General features: G+C 40.7%; 1 protein-coding gene across 5 annotated transcripts in view; it reads right to left on the bottom strand.

Annotated features, from left to right (window-relative positions):
- The window catches only part of ATXN1 (ataxin 1), a 142,189-nt gene that overhangs the window by 44,644 nt on the left and 71,277 nt on the right, over positions 1-26,268 (bottom strand). For 3 of the 5 annotated variants that reach the window (XM_082234326.1, XM_082234325.1, XM_082234328.1), the window contains one exon: positions 26,055-26,151. The exons of 1 other annotated variant lie outside the window; for it this stretch is intronic. The gene's annotated coding sequence lies outside the window, so the exon portion shown is untranslated. Of the gene's footprint in view, positions 1-11,733; positions 11,819-26,054; positions 26,152-26,268 lie in introns of all 5 variants that reach the window. One more of the 5 variants, XM_082234327.1, reaches the window with a different exon arrangement.

Below are 26,268 nucleotides of genomic sequence, written 5' to 3'. Positions count from 1 at the left end.
AATGTTCTGAGATTCAACTGGCTCTGATTATTATTATTTTTAATGTCCCTTTCCTGCTCACAAGCCATTTGCATGGTTTGCATAGAAAGATAAGTGGCAGGCCAATTCAGTGCAGAGAAGAGGGGGAAAGCCTGTACAGGGGCTCACTGAGTCAGTTCTAAAGCTGTCTTGACATCTTTTCCCTGATAATAGAATGCTATTCTGGGAACTTGCAACTTCCACATTAGCTTCCTTAACTGCAGGAGTAACTGCAGCACCACTTCTCTTTATAGATCAGCTATGCAGGGTTAAGGAATATTTACAGGAACAGTTTCCTAACTGATTTTAGATACAGTACTTGGCAGCTATCTAAGTTCTTTTAAAGGGTTCTGCTTTAAGGCACTTTTTTTGCTGAGGTAGGGTAGGTAAGGAGAGTGCTTCGTTATTTCTATTTGAGAGAAGCTATCAACAGAGATGGTTTTATGAAATACCCACTATTTTTGTCTGCAGCGTAAGTTAAGAGACAGCACTTGGCTTTGCCTCATCTGACGCCTATAGCACTTTGCTTTCAAGTTCATAAATAGCAGTGGAGCACTGGTCTTCAATTGTGTTTTACTTGAAAGCACAGCCCATTGATTTTAGTAGAACCTGCCAATTAAGATTACAATCTTAATAGTACAGGTTAGTCTAAAACTGGTTTTAAACACCCCATCATTGTTTGCTTTAATCCTAGCTGAGGCATTTATGAAATAATCGTGCTGCTGTGAAGAGTCATTACATGTACATTTATAATCTGAAGTAGACCAGAGCTGTGTGTTATGCGAACATGTTTAGCCACTAACATTAATAGTTTCTCATGCATTTGCTGGGCAAGATAATTGCTTTTCAACACAAGTGTAATTGTTTTGGCAGATTTCTTGCTCATTCCATGTGCGTTTGCTTATTCTCTGGAGACTTATCTCTCTTAATTTTTGGGTTCCCATGAGAATGTTGATATTACAGCTTTTGATGGATAAAGTTGACTCCACCTCCGCTTTGTTTTCAACCATGGATTCCATTAAAAAAACGAAATCACATTATTAAAGAGCTTTAATTATCACTTGGGAAACTTTCTCTGCTTAGCTAACGCATATTGCAACTGTTTACAAGTACAATTTCTCCCAATTCAAATGTCGCCATACTGGTCTGCCCTGGGGTGGAAGAGTGGGTATTTATGTTTATCCTGCCCTTCCCTCCCAAGTCCTTCCCATTTTATCCTCATAAGAATCAAGTGAAATGGGTTAGGGCTGAGAGATGGGTCAGTGGCCTAAGGTTGTACAGTATGTGTCATGGCTGAATGGGGAGTTAAAACCAGGTCTCCAAAGTCTGTCACTCTAATCACTAAACCATGCTGGCTCTAAAGAACAAACACTGTCCACTTGCTCATCCAGGGTCCATAATACCCTATGACTAGAAAGATGATGGATCACACCATTTCTGTCACATATATTCCATCATATGCTGAAGATGCACTTCTTTACCCTGGTCTTTGACATATGATTTATTTTCAGGACCAGGCATGAATCTCACTTGGGCTCATTCCAGCTCATGGAAGTACTGTAGAAATCCAGCCTGAGTCTTTCTTCTGCCAATGTAGGTTTCAAATTCATTTCATATACCTTGAGCACCAATGCCCTGGATCACTGGAAGATGTAATAGTGTCTCTACAAGGGGACAAAGCACGAACAGGGAACAAGCTGTGTCCTTGCCTTTCTTCTATAAAAGAGCACTTCCGATTTTGCACAACACCAACAGTAGTTTAGGCAGCACATCCCGAAGAACCTAAAGTATGACTCGGATGAGACATTTTTGTGCATGTGTATGAGATTTTTTTTCCACATATCTAGCCTGCAATGCCCTCTGGGACATGCCACTATTCTGCCACTAGTCTATTCTAAAGACATGCACAAGAACTCAGCTGAAAATGCCAGGGAGAACCTGTTTTAGATGCCTGCTTCTCACTTTGCAACCACAGCCTCCGCCAATTGTTTTTATGGCATCATCTCCCCTCCCCGCAAAAACCCTCCTCAGAATTTCTGGCTGCAAACCTTGGTTTGATGTTCCCTGCATCTTACTCTGGAAATGCAGGGCTAAAAATAAATTGCCACATTAATCTCTGTGCAGCATATTTAATTTCAATGCAGCACAACTCCAAGCCATTTTCCCTTGAAATATTAATCTTTTACCATACCACACACATCTGAACTTTCCGGCAAAGCTATTATGACATAATTTATTACCCTGAAGCAAGTCAAGATTTGTATGCACTCTGGCAAGCTCTGGCTGTCAGACTTGAACTGAAGTAATTATTAGGATGTATGAAAGCAGGTGTCACAAGCTGCAAGATGGCTTTATCTTCCTTGTTGTAACATCAACAGACTAAAAAGCAATCCATAAAAGAAAATGTGGTGTGGCAGGGCAAGTACTTTAGAGTCCATATGAATAAAATGGAAGCTGCAGATTATGTCTCTCTCCCTTTTGTATGTAAGAATTTAGCATCACTAAAATGACAAAATTCTGAAAGCGTATGTCTCCTTTCCTCTTTTCTTACTAAAAACCCACCAACCAATCAATCAATCAACCAACCAATTTTCATTTAGTTTCACAGCCATACATCAAATATTGAACCCTAATTTGCATATGGATTTTCAAAACAGGGTTGGCTGTAGTGAAAACTCAGGTGCTTTATTAAAGATTAGTTTGGCCTATTTGATGCTTACACAAAAACTAAGTAGCAAGCTGCATAATTTGGGACAAAGTGCGTTAAATTAGAAACATAGCTGTAATAGGTATGAGTTACTCGTGCGTAAACTGGTGCCTTTCTCGGTTAATTTGCCTTGTTAAACCTTTCTGACTGCACAGCCCCTTCTCATGGTGGCTGCCCCAGTCACTGGCAGAATCCGTCAGTGGGCGTTTCTTGAACCTCTTCCAACATAAAAGTTGTTTGACACCCAGTCTCCTCCTCCTCTCACTGCGCGGGAGTCTTCTGCGCAGGGAAGGCGTGGGTAGCAGAGGACCTGGGCTCTCCTCACTGATGTCCAGTGAAGAGTCCTGGAGCCCTCTCTCCAATTCCCCCGTCTGCCCCCCTTTATCCCTGGTGTTGCGCTGATTGGCTTCCCCCTCTACTGAGCTGTTTCTCCCCCTGCTGCTGGGTCCTTCGCCAGCATCATCTGGGAGCCTCCCCTTCGCCTCTCGCTCTGATGTCAGTTCCCTGACAATCGCTTTAAAAAACTATGTTCAACATCATCATTATAACCACTTTTATTGCTTATCACAAAAAACAGCAACAGATTCAATCAACTATGGATATTATTAACATCCCATCCCATTCTTTTAAATGCAGTTATAAACCCCAATAATACTGTATGCCAAAGCCATCTTTCAAATGGTCCTGGGATGGGATGAAATTTCTGTTTCCTTTACTTTTTCCTAGGAGGGTTATTTAGTTTTAAAAAGCAAAACTTTTCGTTTTCCATAATGTTCAGCAATTTAATTTGGCCATTTGAAATACCTTTGCTGCTTTAAACTGCTCAAAACTCTGAAGCCCTGAAATGTCATATTAACATTTCAAAAGGCACAGCATTAGAGGAGGTATACTTCTTTACGGCAAGCAGGCAGAGTTTTGTGGAGCACTTATGTGGGAAAGGTCAGGGCAAGATATGACCTACATTCAAGAGGAGAACAAAACTATGGCTCTGAATCTCTTATCTGAGAACGTACTGCCAGAGGAAAGTCCATTCTAAGAATTGTACTGAACGTACACTAAAGTTCAAAATTAAGAAAAATGTCATCCAACCAAACTAATTTTATCAGCTCATTATGACAGCAGGAAAAGCAGGCAAGTGTTCAAAAGAAAAGTTGTTTTCTTCTCAAACCCCCACAATATGCTTTCATAAAGTTGACAACAACATGTCTCATTTCAAGCAAATACAGAAATGCTTGTGCTTCCTTGTCAGCTATTTTTGCAAGGCACGACTAAAGCAGATTTCACAAGACTCCCAGACAGTGGAAGGGGAAATCTCACAGATCAGAAAGTGAGGTACTTCAGTGTAATGTATCTAACAAATGTTTCTTCAGTCCCTACTTATGGGAGACCTTTATAGTTCTTATATCAAGTTAAATCAAATTACTCACCTAATGTGGCTGTGTGAGAGACTATGTACACTTACAGTGCAACCTTACTCATTTTTGTTCCCCACTGTGTAGGTAAGTGTCTACAGGATTGCAGTCTGAAGCCAGAAAAACTTTCTCCATAAGACTTCCCTCTTGATACTCTTATTAGATGTATGCAACTCATTAATCACTCATTAGTCTAGCATTATACCTTTCAACACGGTGAAATTGAGAGAGTTTGGGATTTAGTTTTGTTTTCATTGTAGATAAACAACTTTTCTGATGCAATCCACAAGACGCTGCTAATCATTTCTTTTAAAATGCTGCTACAAAAGGAACAGGGAGCAGCAGCCATATCTTCAGCATGATGTTATTTTAACACTCCTCTCAAGCTTTTCAGGCTTATGATTTTGGGGGATAATCTGACCAGCCGATACCTGTTTATTTTCCTTTGACATTCCTAAAAAGCAAACACAATTGCAGGAAGAACTGAAAGAGCCTGCTCACATGAAATCATGGAATGAGCAACTGGCACCAGAACTTCAAGGGGGTTTCTACTATGTATTTATACTGTTGCTATGTACTCATTGGCCCTAATTCTATGGTTTGGATAAGGTATGAAATAGCTGGAGCCCAGAACAAGTTAAGGAAGGTTGTAACCACAGGCTTTCGTTTCTCAGATCGAAAGCTGTGGTCCAAAAATGTGCTGGCTGGTTTCAGGGGCAGCTGCTGGCCAGATTCATACATTTCTAATTTTCTCCATTCCTACCAGCAGTATTCAGTGGCTGGATGCATTTTACGGTGTAGGACGTGCAGGCACAAAGACAACAAGAAGTTACAGCAGTATCTGCCTAGCCTGCTTGCTCTCTTTACAGCTCTGAGCAAGCTGATGTCTGGGCTTTCCCCTGAAACTTCCTTGAAATGCAATGAGACCTCTGATACCAGTATTATAGCATTTTCCAGGTGGTTCCCAAGGCAAGCGCCCCGATTACGGCACCTAAATGATGCCACAGTTTGGGGAACTGAGATGTGCTGTGGGCTTGCATATTCCTCCCCTTGCAAACCCAAAATCCTTCCTATTTGGTACAAACCAGCTTGGATAGCTCAGTTGGTCAGAGTGTGGTACTGATAACGCCAAGGTTGCAGGTTTGATCCCCAATAAGGGACAGCTGCATATTTCTGCACTGCAGATGGTTGGGCTCAATGATCCTCAGGGTCCCTTCCAACTCTAGTATTCTATGAAACTAGTTGGTTTTTGCATCTGAACTGGGCAAACAGTATGCAAGCAATCATCTGCCTCCAAATGAACTGAAAACCAAAGCGGATTTCTCTCTCTCTCTTTGCAACTATAGTTTAGGACAGCCTTCTCTAACCTAGTGCCATCCAGATGTTTTGAACTAACCCGCCGCACAGATGCTGGGTAGACCTGATAGCAGTTGTAGTCCAAAACATTTGGTGGGCACCAAGTTAGGGAAGAGTGGCCTGGCATTATGAAAGAACTAAGTTATTATGTCTTTTCCCAATCTAGTGATTTGCCCAAAGCCTCCCAAGAAACGACGCTGCTGACCACAATTTTGACTTTGGGTTTTCAACACCCAGCCCCAACGCTTCCCCGACTGAAGTGCCCTGGCTCTCAATATATAATTGGGTTATGGAAAATATTTTCTTTTATACAGACAACATGCAGCACTAGGTTAAAAGATCAGACAGGAAAATGTCTACCCAAAACAACGTGGTTGCCAGTTACAGATCACTGACGGTTAAATACAGAGATTGAATGTGCAAGAAGGAATGTTTGCATACTTTCTCAGCACCATATTATGAAAATAAAAGGCCAGTTCCTATCCAACCCATGGATGTCTTAAATGCAAGTTTCAGATTAAAAGCATACAAATGTTCGAACTACAATGCGACAGGTGGGCTTCAAACAACTCTGGGCAAAATGTCCCACAGACACATAGCTTTATATGGAAGAACAGTGTCTTGAAATTTATTTTAGTATTATTATTTTTTTGGGGGGGAGGAATATCCAGAAATAAAGTGGGAGGAAAGATTCAGGATTTCTAGACTCCCCAGCCCCCTAACCAAGAATCACATTGTTAGAGTGGGAGGAAGTGTCTGCTCTTTGCGCTTACAAAATGTGAAGAAGAGCAGACTCAATACAGGGAATCCATGGCCATGATTCAAAATAAGCAATTTATCCATGTGTCAGGGAACTATATGTACAGGCAGAACTTTCTTTGGAAATATTCTCAAGAGCACGCCACTTCCTAATCCTGAAGAGGCCATTTGTCCTTCCATTTCAAAACTGGCAGGAATTTTTCAGAAACCGGAATTGCTGCTAATAATACTTAAAAGGAAGTGTAGTTCCCTTACTCACAGGTAAGCTACTTCTACAGCCATAACATATAACTCATGCACGTTCAATAGAAAACTTTGGGTTGACGGCCACAAGTGCTGTGGGCACTACTGCCCCTAGTTACTTCTCTTCCACTTTGCCAGGGCACACAACTCCACATCAAGCAGACAGAAGGAGAAAACACCCACACCGGACATATCTATGCTTTGCTTTACTGTGGGGTCTGGTTAAAATCAGATCCCGTAGAATTAAAATAATCTAGAATCTACATGGTTGTACAGGGTCCCCACAAAACCACCATCAAACTAAAACATATATGGGCAGACTGTACAGTAAAAATCGTAAGAGCCAGTGCTTGCCAATTACAGAAAAGCAATTGTCTAGGGCATGTATGGATCATAATGAAAATTTATAAATTTAAGTTTCATTCAGATACATTTGGAAAAAAGAGAGAGGAGATAGAAGGAAAGGTCTCTAGGCTTCCATTGTGCTTCTGGTTGAATCATTAGGAATGCAACAGGGTCCTTTTGGGCTGGGAATAACTTTTAAAAAAGATACTATTGTTTACTTTGTCAAACTAATATTTTTTTGGGAGGGGTGTTTTTTAAAGTAGCTGTCCACTGAAAGTCAGAATGAAGTATTCACCCATCACTATTCATCGGTAGCCTGAACAAATGTGAAATGCAGAATTGTGGGGTGGGATCTGGATTTTTTGTTGTTCTGTCATGAGAAGCCAGCAAATGTCACCTTAAAAGGGATAACAAATCCTCTGTATTTAGCTACTGCCGAGATACTACTCTGTCAACTACGTTATTTCTAGTAAATGACTCATGAACCCCTACACGGTTCTAATAACTTATTTCAAGTAGCATCGCTTCCTAAAATACATTTTAAAAAGAAAAGACGGACCTACCAGGATTGCTATTCAACTTGAAGTTGAAACAATTTGCATTCCAGGGCTTAACAACATTCCCTCACTTAAAAAAATAAACCAAATCTAGATGTTCCCTCCAACCTGATTTATTTATTTTTTTAAACACGTAGCCTGAGAAAGAGTTCTACATAACTTGAAGGTTCACATAATTGTGAAGACTGTTAGATGGTGGTGAACGTATTATTTTACTGACCTTGTTGGGCATAAAGTTCACAGCCATTAGATGCAATTCAAACCAAGTAAGATTCTAAAACATAAAACATGTCTTTTCTGAGCAGACCTCTGAAACAAGGGTGTTGCCTCATGCCAATGGATTAGTTTGTCTAATTATAAGTTGTTACTAAGAGGTTTGCCTGACAAATGACTAGGCAATAGGAGTATTCATTTCAAGAATGCTGTGATTTACTATGTGGGTAATTGTAATAGGGAAACACGTCTAATATCTCACCCAGCGATCCAGTTAAATTAAGAGCATAGTTCTGCCCTCAAGAAGAACGCAGAGGATTTTCACTTAAGTCTGTGGCAATTACATCTATGTCTTCCCAAACCCATAATCTATCCAAAGCAAATGTATTCCACCCACACTTACAAATGTTAATTAAATTTGACTCGAACATTTTTATTTAGGATTGGATAGGGCTTATCAGAGGATCATAAAAAAAAAACCCCTGATGCAAAACATTTACAAAACTTGCTCCAGAAACTCCAGATATTGTGATGGAAACCAAGAGGGATGAGTAAAAATAGTCTGAAAGCCTCTGAAAATACTCCAGTTTGTATGAGAGGTGATAGCGCGACAGTGTAGGCAGTACTGTTTCAATTGCATATAGCATCTAAAGACATTGTGCTAATGTTTCCTAATCTGTTCTTGTTCCAATAATCTATAATGAGTTATTGCAAGGGTGGGGGAGAAGAAGAAAGTAAAGATACCTTTTCGATACCTCACCTAGCTTTCCCGATTTAGAAAACAAAGCAGTTCTTCATGGAGTATGTTGCTAGTGTTTTTCATGCAACAGGAGAGGAACTTGGGTAACAGAATCCATGAGATAATAAAAATAATATTCTACTTTTTTAAAAAAATCACTTATTTATAGTAGCAGATCTAGTTCCTCTTCCATGGAAGCTAACTTTCTTTAACTTCTCATTCCATGCTGGGATTTATCTCCCACTAAACATAACATCCAGGTTCTTGCATTTAATCAGAAAGATGATGTCAGTCTGTACCTGTGCAAGTTTCTTGGTGAGGTTGATGGACTTCATTTTATAGGGTATGTTCGCCACTTGCTACATTAAAAGAGGGCATACTGGAGAAAACAACAGCAATCCTCTAGAAGCAGGCTTTACACCTGTTGTGTGGATATTGAGCTTCTCGCCCAACGCATGTAGCGTTTTAAATTTGGGTGAAAAAGCTCTTAACCCTGTTAATGTCAGGAAATGCGGTCCAGTGAAAGTACTCTGGGACTTTTACATAGGTCCAACTTCCTGCTTAGTCACAAATTGAGGACGTTTTGGTTCCTTCTCTGTAAAAATGGAAATAGCAGTGACTTGCCTTTGCCTGCCATAGGGATAATGAGAAAATAAAGGTAACGTATGCATTACACAAATGGCATCATGAGAGTAATAATAATTACTTTTGTGAGCTGTGTTAGACAAAACAAGCATGTTGCTAACTAAATGTTAGCACCACTAATCTACAGAAACCCTAAATAGGTGCTATCCCATTTTCTGTTATTTACTCTAACACAGTCCAATCGAAAGACAATATAGTAATGGAGGTTTGCTTTGCTATGGGACATGCAGCACCTCCAACAAAATTACTCAGCTTAAATCTGACTGCCCAGAAAATTCCTATAACACTTCTTTCTGGTACTGAATTTATTTACTTTGGAAATCGATTTGCTCTGTCACTATTTATTGCCGCATGCTGTTCAGTAATTCTCAGAAGCCGCATGAAAAATCACAATGTTGCACTTGTTAAATTGACCTGATGAAGTTAGGACACCGGTATATGAATCACCCCAAGAGGCAATTCTCCTAAATTCATGCTCTGCGTAACGCTGCTAAATCTGAAGAAAAAGCAAAGTTGGTCGCACCGTATGTACCCTGCAGAGTTTTCAATTGATTGTATGTAGTTCTGTATACAAAACATCAATTAGTTTTACTTTCCTGCTGCAGCTTATTGCCAAAATGAGATGTTTACGACCTTTTAAAACAAGGTGGATTCAGTAGTTAAAATGTTAGAAGACATAATTAAATACTCTCTGGAAAATGGAACAGTTTCTCAACAATATTCTAAGCGCGGCCTCAACTGGTCTGTAGAAGTGAACTGAACGTAAAGCATTGCTTCTGTTTCCCTTCTGAGTAGCGTACACCCACACACTTTCCCCAGTTTCCATATAATTGGAAAAGCTGAAGCATTTGATTGTAAAAGTTGTATGCCCTGACTCAAGTCAGTTGAGTACACATTTTACTTGCATCAATAGCAGAGTGGAAGGCTGCCAGTTTAGTGTCTTGGCTGGCATTCAAACATGCTGATTGCTGGGCTCTTTAGCTTCTGAGTTCACTATAAAAAACAGCACAACATCCCTCTCAAAATCACTTCTGATAGAGGCCTTTAAGCTCAGACTCAAGGAATGAAAGGATGCAAATGGTATTCAACTATTTTTTAAAAAAGGTATGTTTTAAAATTGTGCTTTGGCTTTATATGCATTTACAATACAGAGTATAACATTTTATCCAGCCAAGCAAGGTTTCCATGCATACTTACAGCCAGAATTTGCTCAAATCACCTAGAAAGGTGGAGATTTACATTTACATTTTTACATGTTACTTATAAAATTCATAGCACATAATTTAATTCCTCAGTTGTTCAGGAATGAGCACAACTGCTGTACCTAAAAGCTTTCAGTCTGGGGCCACTAAAAGTTGTCAAGTCAAACCCAAGTGAAATGCTCTTTAAAGTCCCACTATCCCCAAATTTCTCACCACTGACAATGTAATTAAAAAAGGCTTGCCACTGTTTGCATAATTTGCACATTTGCTGTCAGTGGAAAAAACCCAGATGCAGCCGATCAAACTGCCTGGAAAATTCATTCATGTTCTATTGGAACTATTTCAAAGCACAACGTACAAATCTTTCACAAAATTTGAATATGTATTCATACTACATATATATTAGAGGCATATTTGACTACTTAAAATAATTCCCTGGATAACTAACCTCTGCACAAAGATGGTACAAATGAAGACTTGGCTCCTAGCTGAAATTATATCCCTTAGGGAGAGGTCTATGTAATATTTAACCACAACAGATAAACCTACAGCTTCTCTTAAAGTGAGTTACTAATTGCTTCAGTTAATTAATAAAAGACTGGATTTACTGCACTCATCCTGGGAAACCGTAAAAGGAATTCTAAAGCAGCTTCAACACATTTAACTTTTTGCAAATATAGAAGTGATTTTACTTAAAATTTCTGTGTTACCATTACACTCAGCAGCTTCTGCCTCACTGATGATTAGTCTCTAACTGGGGATGATACAGTCCAGTCAGTACTAGATAAGTTTATTTCCACGGCAACCCATCACCCCTGGCACCCTCCACCTAAGTTTTATAACCCCCAGGCAGGTGAGTTCGGGGGTGGGGGGGCTAACAAGGAAGATGACCTATCTAATTATTGCCCTATCTTTCAATTTCTGCTTAATAAAGGTGCTCTCTCTCACACCTTATATACCTGTGGCCTTAAGGTGGGTTGGCACTAGGCAGGTTTTTTTTCTGGGAGAAGGTGAATGCTGCCCCTCCTCTTCTTGAAGTGCTCTCTTGCTATCCGCAGGGGTGGCACTGACTTAGCACCCCCAGACTGCCCCTGAAGCGTGAGCTAGGATGCCTACTACTGAGCAGAGATTTCTTTGGTAGGGAAGGCTCCAGCATACTGCTTCAAGTAAATTCTGACAGCATTTTGTTAAAAAAGCTCAGCAGCAAAGTTGGAATAGCAGCAACAACAACGATGATTAATAGAGGTGTTGTGTAGGATTAGGCAGCTCGCATGAGGCTTTTCATATTTAAAATGTTTTCTTTGTGTTTATTTTAAACCCTTATATTGACAATAGCAGGTTAAATCAAGCTTTGAAAACAAAACAAAAAGCCCAGTTATTTCTAAATTATGCTTTCACAGGGTTCGTTGGCACTTGAGTGAAAACATGGTCAAGAGGTAACCTCAGACAACTGTCTGGAGAAGGACATTTTCCCCATGCCTTCAATGCTATAGCATGCATTAACCACAACTATTCAGTCTATCATTTTGTAGCTTACATTGTGATGACTTCAGTGAGAAGTGTGTCGTGTCTGCAAGCTGGCGTACATTTGCTGAAGTGAAGTTGTGCAGCAGTTCTTAAATCTAAAACACAATTTAGCAACACAGCAATTCTGTAAAATGGAACAAACTAATTTCGGTCAGAAAAAATGTCTCCTAAGGAATGTTCTAGACTGACTAAAAGTATCTTTCAAAGAGATTTGTAATCAGATCAACAGTCAAATCCAGGGTGGCATCCAATACAAAATGCAGTGGTGCAAGGGGTTAACGCTCAGCACAGCTTTCCTTGTTGTTCCTTTGCTAGGCTAAGAAGAATAGTTTAGCATGGTGCGTTGCCCTCTCCAGGAAGCAGCTCAAACTTAATACTTGTTTCAACAGGATACTCCTGACTTGTAGGTATAAGAGTCTGAGAATCTGACTTCATATTATATACTGCAATCCGTCTGCAAGTCAGTTTGAGAAGCCCTAGAGAACACAATTCCCATTGCTCCTCTGTCAAGGAGTTTGAAACAAACAAGAGGAATAAAAGCATATAAAAGAATAAATGAGTGGGCTGGGCTCCCTTTTGTATATGAAAAGGCATCCGTATTTAAAAAGCCTTGCAGCAAACCTACTGTTCAAATGTTCTTTAAGAACTGCTTTCCACATCCTGATTTTAAAATACAGGAAATTTTTCACAAGCCACTCCTATGTTTCAAAACATCTTGTAATGCTTAAGGAACATAACTAGCACCTCCCCAGGTATAAATTAAGGCTTGTGCCTGGCAAGGATAAGAACCTTTGACACAAACCAAAGGGAGAGAGTGAAACAGCTTCTATTCTGAGGCTCTCCATCAATGGTGAGCAGCATGAGATGCTGGTCGTGTGAGATGATGGTTGGGACATGGATTGACTACCAAGCAGCAGTGTCTGGAGTGACCCAAAGCAGACCACAGATGTGAAGGGCTGGTGTCTATGGATGGCTTCCTTTGGGTGGATGCCAGCATTTGGGGACAGCAGACTTGGGAGTCCTAGAAGCTCTGCTATTCGCTATTGTTATTGGTATTATTTCTATTGAATACGTAATTTTAGCATTTTGTATTATATTTAGGTTGTTGTGCATGGTATTTTTCTTCTGTTTTGTAAACTGCTTTGAAGATTATTTTAGCAGAAAACCAGGTTATAATGTTAAATCTAACCCAATCACTGGCTATTAGCTACTCAGTCATGAGCAAGATTCAGTGCCCCTAGAGCTAACAGGAAGAAATTAAAAAAATTCCTTCCAGTAGCACCTTAAAGACCAACTAAGTTAGTTCTTGGTATGAGCTTTCGTGTGCATGCACACTTACACGAAAGCTCATACCAAGAACTAACTTAGTTGGTCTTTAAGGTGCTACTGGAAGGATTTTTTTTATTTTGACGATGGCAGACCAACACGGCTACCTATCTGTAACAGGAAGAAATTAATGGGAGCCATTTAGGGAAGAGAAAGAAGGCATCTACTGTATACTTCTGGTGAACTCACAGAGTCTAACATTGTGATGCGATTGTTATAAGCAATTAAAAGGACTTGTGTATTGTGCACAGATGCCATATATATCCTTTTTTTTTTAAAAAAAAAAAGCATAGTTGCAGCATAAAATATATTAAAACTACAACAAAGTCTACTTATAAGGGACACCCAATTTGGTGCTCTCAAGATGTTGTTGGATTGCAGCTTCCATCATTCCTGACCATTGGTCATGCCACCATATTGTGTACACCCAGCACACATGGTGTCCTTTTTGCTACATAAGTGATGGCACTACCTCTGAAATAGGGACTAGAGAAAGTGATGGCTTTATGCAATTTCCATAGTTCCAAAGGCAGCATAGCACTCAATATGGCAACAGAGGGAGAGAGCTATTGCCTTCATGTGTTGTTTGTGGGCTTCTCAGAGGCATGTCAGTGGGAAAGCAGGATGATGGGTTAGATGGCATCTATTATGGTTCCAAGGGGTTGCTCGAGAGCAAGCAGGCAAATACCTCCCTGCTCGGCTGTGAAGCCTTGCTTCTGATGCCAAAATAAACTTTATCTGTCCAGAGCGCCACTCTCCCGTGGCTGGCTCATTCACTGGCAGAATCCACAAGTGGGTGGTCCTTAAACCTTCCCCAGCAAAGTAATTTCTTGACGCCCAGTCTGCGCCTCCCCTCTCGGCGCGAAAGCTTACTGTGCAAGGAGGGCGTGGGTAAAGGAGGACCTCTCTCCTCCCTGCTTTGCCCAGGCAAGGTGTCCTGGCACCGCCTCACCTCCTCCGAGCCCTGCAGCTCCTCTCCACTGGAGGCGTGGTTACTCTCCTCTGCTGAGGAGGAGCTGCTTCCCACGATCTTTGGAGGCTCTCTGTAATCCATCCGGCTTTTCCTCTCTCCCCCCTGAACTGATGGCAGTTCCCTGACAGCATCAGAACCAGTAATTCTTAGGTTACCCTCAATCAGATGTGGGGAACATTTAGCCCTCCAGAGGTTGCTGAAGGACAACTCTCCTCATTCCTGGCCATTGACTATGTTTGCTGGGGGTGATGGAAGTTGTAGTTCAGCATCATTTGGAGAGTCAATGGTTCTTCACACCTGACCTAGATGGACCACTGGTCAGAAGCAGTAAAAACGTTCCTGTAGAACAACAGTGACTTCATCAGTTTAGAGGAATATCAAAACTAGCGGCCAGAAGCGAAGCCTCACTAGTGCCATTCTGATCCCAGTAAACAAGATGTACACCAAACAATTTGTTTTATTGCCGTCTCAGGCCTATAAATATACAGCTTGAATTATTCACTTGCAATCATGCAGATTGGTCACTAGATGTCTCTGCACTGTAGTTAGAACACCAGGGGAAAAAACCACCCCTAAATTTAAACAACAAATGAACAAGGAAGTTATCTCCTGGTGTTTCATTGCTGCTCTTCCCCCCAAAAATGTGTTACGAAAACACTATGGGCATTAATTAATAAGAATCTGCAAGCCAGATTTTGTGAGAGAAAGGTGCTAGAGGGAATATTCTTCCCATGGGAACAACTAGAGTGATCAGATTATCTTTAGACCAAAAAAATTGTAGCAGACTTCAGCCTACAGACTTTTATTGCCATATGGCCTAAACTTGAATTGACAGAGACGAATCCTGAACATTGCCGTAAAACCATGGTCCATTGAGTTTCTTTAACATGAACATTTAATTCTCCAGTGCAGATCACAAAGCTCTGTGAAGACACCACACCTAGTGAGCAACTTCACTGTCGCAGCTCCAGACCCCCTGATGCACAACTGCCTCACGCTGCAGGCTGTCACACCTCTGCTACCATGCCCAAAGACAATCTGCCTAAGAAAAACTTGCAAGCTGGACACACAGGTGAAGCTTGTGGATCGTTCCTACATATGTTTGCCTTTGGATAATATAGAAATTTTGAAATAACTTCCTCACATATATTGGACATAATGCCGAAAGCCACTGTGCTGCCAATCTAGGATCATTTTATTGCATACCCTCCAACATTTCTCCAAGGAAAATAGGGATGTCCTGTTCCTCCATAATAATAATAATAATTTTATTTTTTTATGCCTCGCCCATCTGACTAGGTTGCCCCAGCCACTCTTCCAACATATATAAAAACATAATAAAACATTAAACTTGAAAAAACTTCCCTATATACAGTGCTGCCTTCAGATGTCTTCTAAAGGTTGTATACTTATCCCCTTGGCTCAGAGGTTGCATACGCTCCAACATTTCTCTGATGAAATAGGGACATCCTAAGGAAGAGTGGGACATTCAAGGATCAAATCAGAAACCAGGACGGCTTCTGTAAATCCGGGACTGTCCCTGGAAAATAGGGACACTTGGAGGGTTTGTATATTGTGACATGTCACAATAAGTTCTCAAGAAATAGGCATTTCTGCTAAATGCTATGAGACCATTGTACAAATAATTCAATCTTTTCTTCTCTCCTCTCAGGCCTGCTTGCAACTACACAGAGGTCCATTATACCATTCTTCAACTTCCCTCAGCATATTTCAGTACAGTCATTAAACCTGGCTTGTTTGCTGTACCTTCACTATTTTCTCGCACCTGCACCCACCCTATCTACTCATCCTGTCATCCAAAAATCTAGCGATTTTCCATAGCTTTGCGGCAGCTTTAACTGCTTTGGCCCAGACAACTGCTAGGTTGATCGCTGCCAAAACGTCCTTCCTCTGCCAATTTTTCTAGACTTTGATCCTTCTCATTTCGTCTGGGCCAAGCAGAGAGACTGAACTCATGCTAGTTTGTCAAACAGAATGCCAGGTAGGTGATTGTAAATATCAAAGCATTTATATATGCTTTCTTGGGGCAGCTTTCCTTACAGAATGAAGGGGAAGATGCAGAAATAGATCTCTGAGCTTATCTTTGTTGCACGGAATTGGGTAAGACATGCGAGAAAGAATAGTGTCTATTAAGCAGATTTTTAAAAAACCTATACTTTCCCCCCTCTTCTGTTGAATGCAGAAGATACATTGATGCTGTGGAGAGACACAGACCAAGCCAATTATACATTTGCTGGTGATATTATGAAAATACGCACTGGCCTCATTCACTTACCATTTTAAACCATAGTTAAGCTAAACTATAGTTTCAATGTGAATGCACAACCTTCTGGGGTGCAGGCTGAAATTGTGCAGCTTCATTCCTCTCCCATTCATGTTGGGAACTATGCTATGATCTGGACTTGGGTTTTGTCTTTTGGTTTGCTTTCCCCAAACAAACCTTGGAGTGGGGCAGGAACAAAGTGCCTGCAATTTCAGCTGTGTGCAACAGCATGCTGCATGTTCACATTTAAACCATAGTTTAGCTTAACTATGGCTTGCAACAAGTAAGCTAGGCCACTAAATAGAATCAACAAAATAAAACTGGCCAAGGTGGACAGATGTAAATGGATCAGGAAGGTGAAAGGGCCTTGCAAAATGTTATTGAAAGATCCAAAGCAGAGTTCTTAAGCTGGAAAATCATTACTATTGCAGCAATGCACATTCTAAAAGAGGAAAGTATCTTGGGTTCAAGGCATTACTTGCATATTTTGTATAAGCACTACTCAGAACCAAGGGCTAAACACTCAAATGGTTAAGAGGCATCATAATTTTCAAAACATCCTGTATGCCTAAGGCTGGGGTGCAGGCTGAAGGCTATGTTCTAGTAAGAATGACTGAGCTCTGAGAAACTGGAAATCTTCCAGGGACAATATGGCTGATTATTTTATTAGCAGAAAGATTAACATGTCCAGGCCAGAGATTAGAGATTATTCACAAAAAGGAATATAACTCAAGACAGTTGTTCAAGAGGGTGGGGCATTATGGAACATGGTAACTGAAAAAAAGCCAAGAAAATGAGATGGAGGAGATCTAGAAGAACATGGGAACAAAAAATCAAACACAATGCAAGGATTTCCAGTATTCAGAGACTTAAAAGTACAGCAGTATTTCAATCTACAGTGAGGGAAATACAAGGAAGATAGGCATCAGATGTCAGCCTACAATTCTGGATGCTTTCCTGACATCTTTCATCTCCTCCCTGTTTGATCAAACCGTCATGTTCCCACATCCCAGGAAAACAGCTTTTCAAGAGATTCCAAACACTTCAGTCACTGGCGGGGTTATTGCAAGAGAGCTCGGGAGACATCAGGGAGCATTTTAGCCTCCCTTCTGAATACTGCCCTGGTATCTGTGTTGATGAAGAACAGGTAATAAATATTTTTGCATAAATGAAATAAATAAGAAAGAGAGGGCAGAACTATGTGAGATAGAACTGAGGGACTCTGCAGGAAAGGGATGGTATGAATGACTTCACACCAGAGGAAGCAAGAAGAAGCGCAAGCTCACCTGTAGGTTGGCATTGTATAAACTGATTAAGAAAAGCACACCCAGATTAAAACTAAGTAGGTTTCAATATGATTATTACTATTATTTAAAATCTGTTTTTAATACCCATTTTCCTCCCCCAAGGGGAGCTATCACAATGTGTGCAGGGCTGTACAAGCACAATAAATTTAAAGCATGCCCCCTAGGAACTGCAATTTACTCTTAACAGTGCTACAGTTCCCAGGACTCTTAACAAACTACAGTTCCCAGGAGGGGTCGTGCTTTAAATATATGGAGTGCATACAGCCCAAGTTTCTCCAAGTCCTCAACACACTGCTCTCTTTGTCCATCATATTGTACGAGTACTGATAGCAGACGAAGTCACAGCTTTCAAGAGCAACAGCGTCCCTAAAATATAGTACAAATCCCTCAATAACACCATTGTCACAAAGAGCATTGTTACTGTTCTGTTGTCAACTGTTGCAGCCGTAAACAGAAGGAAAATTGTGCTAAACCAGTTAACGCTGAACCAAAAGGCTAAAGTTTTGATGAAACAAATTCACACCGCTCAGAACAATACTTACAGAAATAGTGTTGTAGGCAGTGGTTATAACTGGAATGCTGCACAATAAGTGGATATAACAAAAAAGACTCAATGAGCTTTGAGGTATGGCCACTGAAAAGCTAATTCCTGTGTGCTGGATGTATAGGAAGGTAGCTTAAAGTCAGAAATGACTAAACAAGGAACATCTGTTTCTACAGTAGGGTTTCCCCAACATGGGTCTCCAGCTGTTTTTGAACTACAATTCCCATCATCCCTGACTACTGGTCCTGCTAGCTTGGGATGATGGGAGCTGTAGTCCAAAAACAGCTGGGGACCCAAGTTGGGGAAACCCTGTTCTACAGCAATGCATAAAGCAAGACTTAGGATGAAGATAGGGACATGTATAGAAATAGAAAGCTGCACACCTGCTCCTTCAGAAGGAATGTTAACCCCATCAAGAGCAGGTAACCTCCCATCCATCCGCTCTAGTGAACCACTAACAGTGCCTCTGTCTTATCTGGACTGAGCTTCAATTTATTGGCTGTCATCCAGTGCAATTATCAAGGAAAGACAACAGTCCAGAACATCCATTGCCACACCTTCAGAAGTAAAGGAATGTGTCATCAGCATATTGCTTATGGCGTACTCCAAAAATCGGGATGACCCCACTCAGTGGTTTCTTGCAGATATTACACAGCATGGGGCATAAAAATTGAACCCAGAGGAAACCCGCATGGAAGGCTCCATGGGGCTGAAGAGCAGTCCCCAAGCATCACCCTCTGGAAATGACCATCCAAGTAGGACCAGACCCACCACATAGTGGTGCCACCCCTAACTTGGACAGCCAATCCAGAAGGATACCATGGTCAATGATATTGAAAGCTGCTGAGATGTTGAAGAGAATTAACAAGGATACATTTCCCCTATCTCTCTTCTGACAGAGGTCATCATACAGGGCGACCAAAGCTATTTCTGTGCCAAAACTGGGCATAAACCCTGATTCAAATGGGTCTAGAAAATCAGTTTCCTTCAAGAGTGCCTGGGTTTTGTTATGGGTGGAAAGAGGCTTCCACTTTGAAGAAAGCCAACAGAATTATCAACTCCATGTGACCAAATCATCTAAACATCCCTGAGATTTCTTGATGCTCTGCATATCTGGGAACATTGATAAGTTACAGAAAATCTGAATGCCATGCAGTTCCTACACCTGGAGTGGTGGGAGGTTTCTTATCACATCACCCTTCAGATAATGCATAATGGCAAATTGGGGAAAAGGAGATGATATGAAGTTAGCAAGAAAGAAAATAGTTTTGTTTTGACTTGACTGAGAGCTGCCCAAGAGTAGGAGGATTTAGGAGAGAAAGCTGCAGTAGTCAACAAGATGACTTGAGAGCTTTGATTTGTGTTTTGGGATGTCAAAACAGCAGTACAACAACGAACATAATACCGATAGAAAGCAATTTTAGATTCCTAGTAGTTCAAAATGAGATTTACCTATGCCTGTGAAACAGTAAGCTAACAATAAATAGCTAGGAATAGCACCTACTCTACTAGATAAATAAATTCATTTTCTAAAAAGTAAAATTGCAAGTATTTACAAAACATTGTCTTGCCCCTAGAACTTAGTAAAGATGGATATACAGTAAACCTTAAAGATAACGGAGGGGGAGGTTGTTCTATTATTTGAAAGGTGGCTGGAAAACATCATTCTGGGAGAAGTGTGAAATAAGGGCATCTCCTTAAATTACCTAGCCCGCCTCTTCATTTCTACATGCTGAACAGCAAAAAGAGCCAAGAGCAATCAAGGTAGCTGCTTTTCTTTCTCTCTGCCTCCCTCCTGACCTCTGTGCCATCAGATCCCTCTGAAACATTATCAGCACCTGTAACTCTAAGCATCATACCTGACACAACCAGAAACATAAGACTCATTCTGAAGAAATACAGATAGCACCAACACCATCAAGTGTGCATGAGATCATCTAACATCCCTACCCAATGCACCCAAGAGTTTGCAGTCAGATATTACAAAGGCTGTAAACAGACCTCAAATGGATGTGAGCAAGCATGTTATTCTCAACTGAATAGTATTTCTCCTACTAGGTCTTCATGGACTTACACATCAATGCCATTGAACTTGTTTGAATAGGAACTCCTAACAGCAAACAGAGCATTTAGTTGGGATAGCAGGCTACCTGCCTAAAGATTTTATTGCCGTAGCCATTTTAAACTCCCTGGAGTAAACACTACTATAGGGATGACAATAAGTTTCACTAGAATATCAAACTGATTGGCACCCTTTCCCCCCCTCAAATGAACACAATGTTTACAATCAGAAGCAAATCAGAGTACATTTGAGCTATTGTGAGGCAAAGCATTTTCAAAGGCTGCAGTCCTATACATTACCTTCTTGGGATCACTTCTGCGTAAATGGGACTGAAAGGTAAAGGGACCCCTGACCATTAGATCCCTGAACTTTAAGGGTGCTTTCCCAATAGCTATACCACGGGTAAAATCAACAAGTGCTTCTAACAATTAAACAGCTGGTTATGCAGTCATATTTATGGTACTGTTGTGAGCTTTGGTATGGTGTCGAGCTGTATGCCAGACCCTCTAATCCCTGAATCCAGCAAGCTTTCTACTCATGGGAATAGCCAAACTAGCCCCTCTCTCAACAGGCAAAGCCAGAGTTGAGGGCAGAGTCAGAGTGATGAGAGCTAAAGAGGCAAAGCAGCAAGCTGAGATAAGACAGAGTTACAGAGCAATGTTTGACGTCTGTTTCAATCCAAGGCTGCAGCAATGGGAGAAGCAAGACCCTATTGGGGTGTTAATGCTGCGAACCCCTCCATCATAGGCTCAGGCTGTAGGTATGTGTAAATAAACCATATATCATAAAGACACCACAGTCTCCACTGTCCCTCATTCCAAAAGGAAACACGAACCCTGGGAAAGCAACTGGAACCCTTGGGATCCAACACTGTTCAGAGATAGGGGTGGAGTGCAACAGTATTAATCCCAATTCTTCCTCTTGATTTTCATGGAAAGACTTCACAGATCAATACTAAGAACAGCCTGCCTTCTAGAAGATTTTCAGAATTTCACAAGAAAAGAATCACAGGAATGGTGAAGGAACTTACCAGGTTCAAATGTTCCATTGAGAATTATAAGATAATACAAAGCCATTGTAAGATTAGCTTTGTAATAGGTTTTTTCTCCAAAGCAGGAATGTTTATTGCTTTCCCAACATTACATTTTTATGCACCATAAAGTATGGTTTCTAAAGGTAGATCTGTGTAATGTAATCAAATAAACATCCACTTTTTTTAAAGAACAAAATATTCCACTGAATCTTTGGAAGGGTTTATGTTGCTTGTTTTAAGCAACTACTGAATCATTAATATTCATTAATATTCAGCCCAAACTAAGACTTGGAGCCTGATCGTTAGCTGCTTGAAAACATATTCCCTGATGTCCATGGGACTTGCTGTCAGGTGAAGCCTACTTAAGAGTAGTGTTTCTTTTATTGCTTTCTGGAGTGAATGTGAAACTGGTTTCTTTTCCTGGTTAGCTATCTACTTCATTAACAGCTTACTGATTGGGGTAAAACAGCCATATAAGCAGTGTGATATCTTTCCTTTTTCTACTGTTTTGCTTTCCTTCATTTCTACCTGTGAGGAAAACAAAGATATGCAAAATACAACTCAAATTTGTTGGGTCTTAGGCCATATGACTGGTAAAGCTCAAAACAAAGGACAACTTCTGCTCCGTACTGGAAGCACAGGACACAAACCAGAAACCAGCAAACAAGGCATTCTGAGTTATTATTCACTTGGTGTTAAATACTTATGATTTTGGCAGAGATCTATTAGTCCCTTGAACCCTGATGTACAGCATGCCTACAGAGCTATGCCTATTTAAAGGCAAGCAGCAGCTGTCTGTGGCTCTTAATCAAGAATAATGCCTGAGAATAAATCACTGCCTTTTCAGAGACTGCGTTTTTCAAATAACTGCAATTCCTGCTCTTTCTGCCCCATCCCTAAAAATACGAGGTGGTTCACAGAAGAGAGTTGCTTACAAGAACAGAGACATATGGATGCCCTGCCTCTCTCAGCAGTCTGCAGTTTCTGTTAAAAAAAAAAAGGCACAAAGTGAGCCTGTAAACAGATGCAAACAAGTTTAGAAGCAGACTAATTCAAAATTTCAAACTGTGTCAAAACTTTCCATTCATTCTGCCATGGTAAAAAGCTGACAGTTCTCCCAAGAGACCCACAACATGCCATTCTCAAGGTCCATGGCAGGAGTACTTCCTGCATTCAAAACGCCTTGCAAAATGTGAATTAACACTTTCTTTTTTATGTCACTGCATAAAGATTTTTGCCATACTCTATTGGGACTCTATGGCTGCCAATGCTGTACAAGTGAAATGGTGTGTATAAAAAAAATGTGTGCATGGCTCTCTGCCATTTAGTACAGGAATCAAACGTGACACCGTCTACATAGCACATGGACTTGTTCAGTGACCGGGCCTGACAATTATCAGGGACGCGGGTAGTGCTGTGGGTTAAACCACAGAGCCTAGGACTTGCCGATCAGAAGGTTGGCGGTTGGAATCCCCACGACGGGGTGAGCTTCCGTTGCTCTGTCCCAGCTCCTGCCAACCTAGCAGTTTGAAAGCACGTCAAAGTGCAAGTAGATAAATAGGTACCGCTCCGGCAGGAAGGTAAACGGCATTTCCGTGCGCTGCTCTGGTTCGCCAGAAGCGGCTTAGTCATGCTGGCCACATGACCCGGAAGCTGTACACCGGCTCCCTCGGCCAATAAAGCGAGATGAGCGCCGCAACCCCAGAGTCAGCCACGACTGGACCTAATGGTCAGGGCTCCCTTTACCTTTACCTTATCTACATTAAAGCATGTATCAGTGTTATGCCAGTTCCCCCAAATAAGTCTGGAACTTCTAGATCTAAAACTATAATTCACAGAGAAATAATTCCCTGGGGAAACGGGATAACAAAACAGTCTAAGTCCACTGTATAAAGTTGAAGAACCAGTGTTTGGGAGGAACTAAATCAGTTTAGTGAAGTTCACTGAACTAGTTCAGAAATATCTGAAGTAGCTGCCATAATTGCCAGGTGAACTAAAGATGAATTAAGTTTATTTTGGGGTAGAACTCTGAATGATGTCTAATTCAGCCTCACATTCATTCCCTCCCAATCCCCCCCCCCCAGCAAGCGGCCTGGACTCTTAGCTTTCATAATATAAACAAAGTCAATCAGAAAGGAAGGAAAAAGAAAGTTAGAAAGCAAAACTAGAGGCAATATTCTAAAGCTTATTTGGCAGGTGAGGTCTGTTGCTACCAAGGACGCTCAGTTACTGTTGCTAAGCAATCCAAAGAAAGGTATGTGAGGCATTTCCTTATCTGCCCTGCTGAAGAGATGCAGTCTCTTCCAACAGGAGCAGCTTGCAGGGACCAGGAACAAAGCAGACAATACCTTGTGCCTTTAACAGCTGTGTGGTTGGCACAAACTGAACAGCGTAAGCATTTTCTAACATGAAAATACAATTATGGGGAAAGCTTCAAAGGCTGACATACATCTGTAATACATCTTATTAGTTACCCATAGCCCCTGATTTAACTTTTGGACCATGTACTTCAGTATAGCAGCTTATAACATTTTCAATACAGAAAATATTTTGCAAACAGTGAACTTTACTTTTTATGAACCACAAATATATTATGGCTGAACCTGATCTGAACTAGTTTGTTTTGTTAAAGGATGAGCAGGAACGGCAACTAATTCCTTTTTGAAAAGGATTATCTTGAACCAGAACTAGTTCATTTTTTAAAATGAAATTGTAAGTGTTTAAGTGTCCACTTGTTTCATTGCAAAGGAGGATGACAAGGAATCAGAAAAGGTGCCCCCCCCACAACCTTTCTCCCAACAGAGAAAGAATACTGACAGCAGGGACCCAAACCAAAGTAGGGCACTTTCCAAATTTGTTAGGTGCTAAGGATTCGTATAGCATCAATGCTTAAGTGTCCAGAGTATCTTTGCAAAGGAGACAAATGGGAAGAAAACCAGAACAACTGGTCATGAGCCACGGCCTCATTGGCCATGTCCTCATGACTCCCTAGCAGCTCTGCCAGGTGCAGTGGACACCAACCATCCGAGCTAATACCTAGACATATCTTGCATGTATAAAAGGAAGCACAACACCATGTGCATTATTTTTCTAAATAAAATTGTGTTCTTCCTTAGCAGATGGTTGGGATCTCACAATGCTAAATTTGTAGCCAAATATATTTGCTACCATCCAAAGGAGAATGGAGGGTGTAAGTTAGAGAAAAAAAGATGCTGCTTTGTAAACAAATTATTTCTAGATGGATCTGGCTCCAAGCAGTATTTTAAAATGAGATTTGGCTCTGCATTGTGTCTGGTGGTGAAATGATGTAATTATAGGTAAGAGGCAGAAATGCTTTAGCTGAAACTGAAATTGATTGCATTCACCCCAGAAATGAAAACATCAGTCCAACCCTTAGCTATGGAACACCCTTTAGAAAAGTTAGCAACCCCCATTTCATTCTCATGAATTCCAGATTTGTCAGCAGGATTAACCACTTAACAAGCATAATATGAACACATATTTCTAAGTTAAGAACTCAGATGCTGTATGAACTTTTGCCCATAGTTGTTGCTGTTTTAAATCACTAAGCTGTAAAATTTTAACAGATAAGGGTTTATATAGCAATGGTAAAATTTACAGCTTGATAACCATGACGCTGAAAAATACTATCACTGTAAGAAAAAGAAGTCTAGCATTGCTCTGCCTCATAGACATTATCTAAAGAAAAAAGACCACAACCACCACATTAGGTGAGACACATGTATCCTGATATCATGCATGTTTACTTAGAAGTTACATTTTGCTGCCTTCAATGACATAAGTGTGCACAGGACTGCAGCCTTACACCCTGGTCCTATGTTTGCTTTTTTCAGAAGGAAATTCCACTGAGTTGAATTGGACTTATTCCCAGTATGAGTTTTAGGACTGCACCATACTTAACTAGTAAACTCAATTCCTTGCAGGTAGAACTCAGGGAGACATGCCCCCAAATACATATGTGTGGAGTTAGCATTATTAGTCTCTGGAAGTAGAGCTAGATGCCAAGTGCTGCTGCCTTCTTGAGAGTCAGAGATGAAATTCATATACAGGCGGTGACCATTTTGCATGGGGGTTCTGTTCCCATCCCCTGCCCCACATTGGCGGAGCTCATATAAGTGTGCCCCGCCCTCCTATGCCCCGCCTCTGTTCTGACCTCTTCTGGGTCCAAAAGGACCCAAGCATTGGCGAACACGTGTCATTTGGATGTGCCTGTAATGGTTGCCGCTTGTAAAATAATTGTGTATATTTTAACAGCTAAGACAAACAAAACCTTGTTCATATATATGGCACTTTCTGGCATCACATTTTTACTGCTGAAATACATCTGCTGTATTATTCAATATTACGTATTACATCTGAATAAAATTTCAGTTCTTTAAGGAATCATAAATTGGCAGGTGTACCAAGACATAGAACACTTCTAGCTATTTGTTTTGTGAATCTTCGTACAGTTCATATCTAAGAGATTGAGCTGGTTATTCGCGTGTGGGAGAAATGCCCTTCAAGGAAAAGTGTTAGAATGTGAGTGGAGGATTGAAAGGAAAACATGTCCCATATGAAAAATAGGGAACACCACACACTATTACATCATTACATTAAATAATTCAATAATTATGGTTTCAAGTAGTAATGAAGTGAATGGCGCTCTCAAAATAACTGAAAGGCACCACCAAATAAGTCTTGGGTGTCAGGAAAGCTATCCTCTTTTTACTGTAATTATTCAATGTCAAAAATATTTACAGAGGAAGTATTCAGTAATGATTATTGTATAGCTTACTCACAACATTCACTGTCGTCAGTTGGGAGTCCCAGATTATCCTTCACCTTGAAGAATTTGCAGGCATTGCTGGATTGTTCACAGGCCCTCAGTGGTGCTCTCTTTCAAATAAAATAGAACGTTTTTTGAATAAGAAATTCTGTATGCAAATTGTCAATAAATTTCTATAAGCTTAAAGGAACAAATGTAATTAAGACTGGGAATCCCACTCCTGGCTC

This window comes from Podarcis vaucheri (genome assembly GCF_965113315.1).
Source record: "Podarcis vaucheri genome assembly, chromosome: 8".
Lineage (NCBI taxonomy): Eukaryota > Metazoa > Chordata > Lepidosauria > Squamata > Lacertidae > Podarcis > Podarcis vaucheri.
Note: the sequence above shows the minus strand (reverse complement) of the source record. Positions and strands in the feature narration are given on the sequence as shown.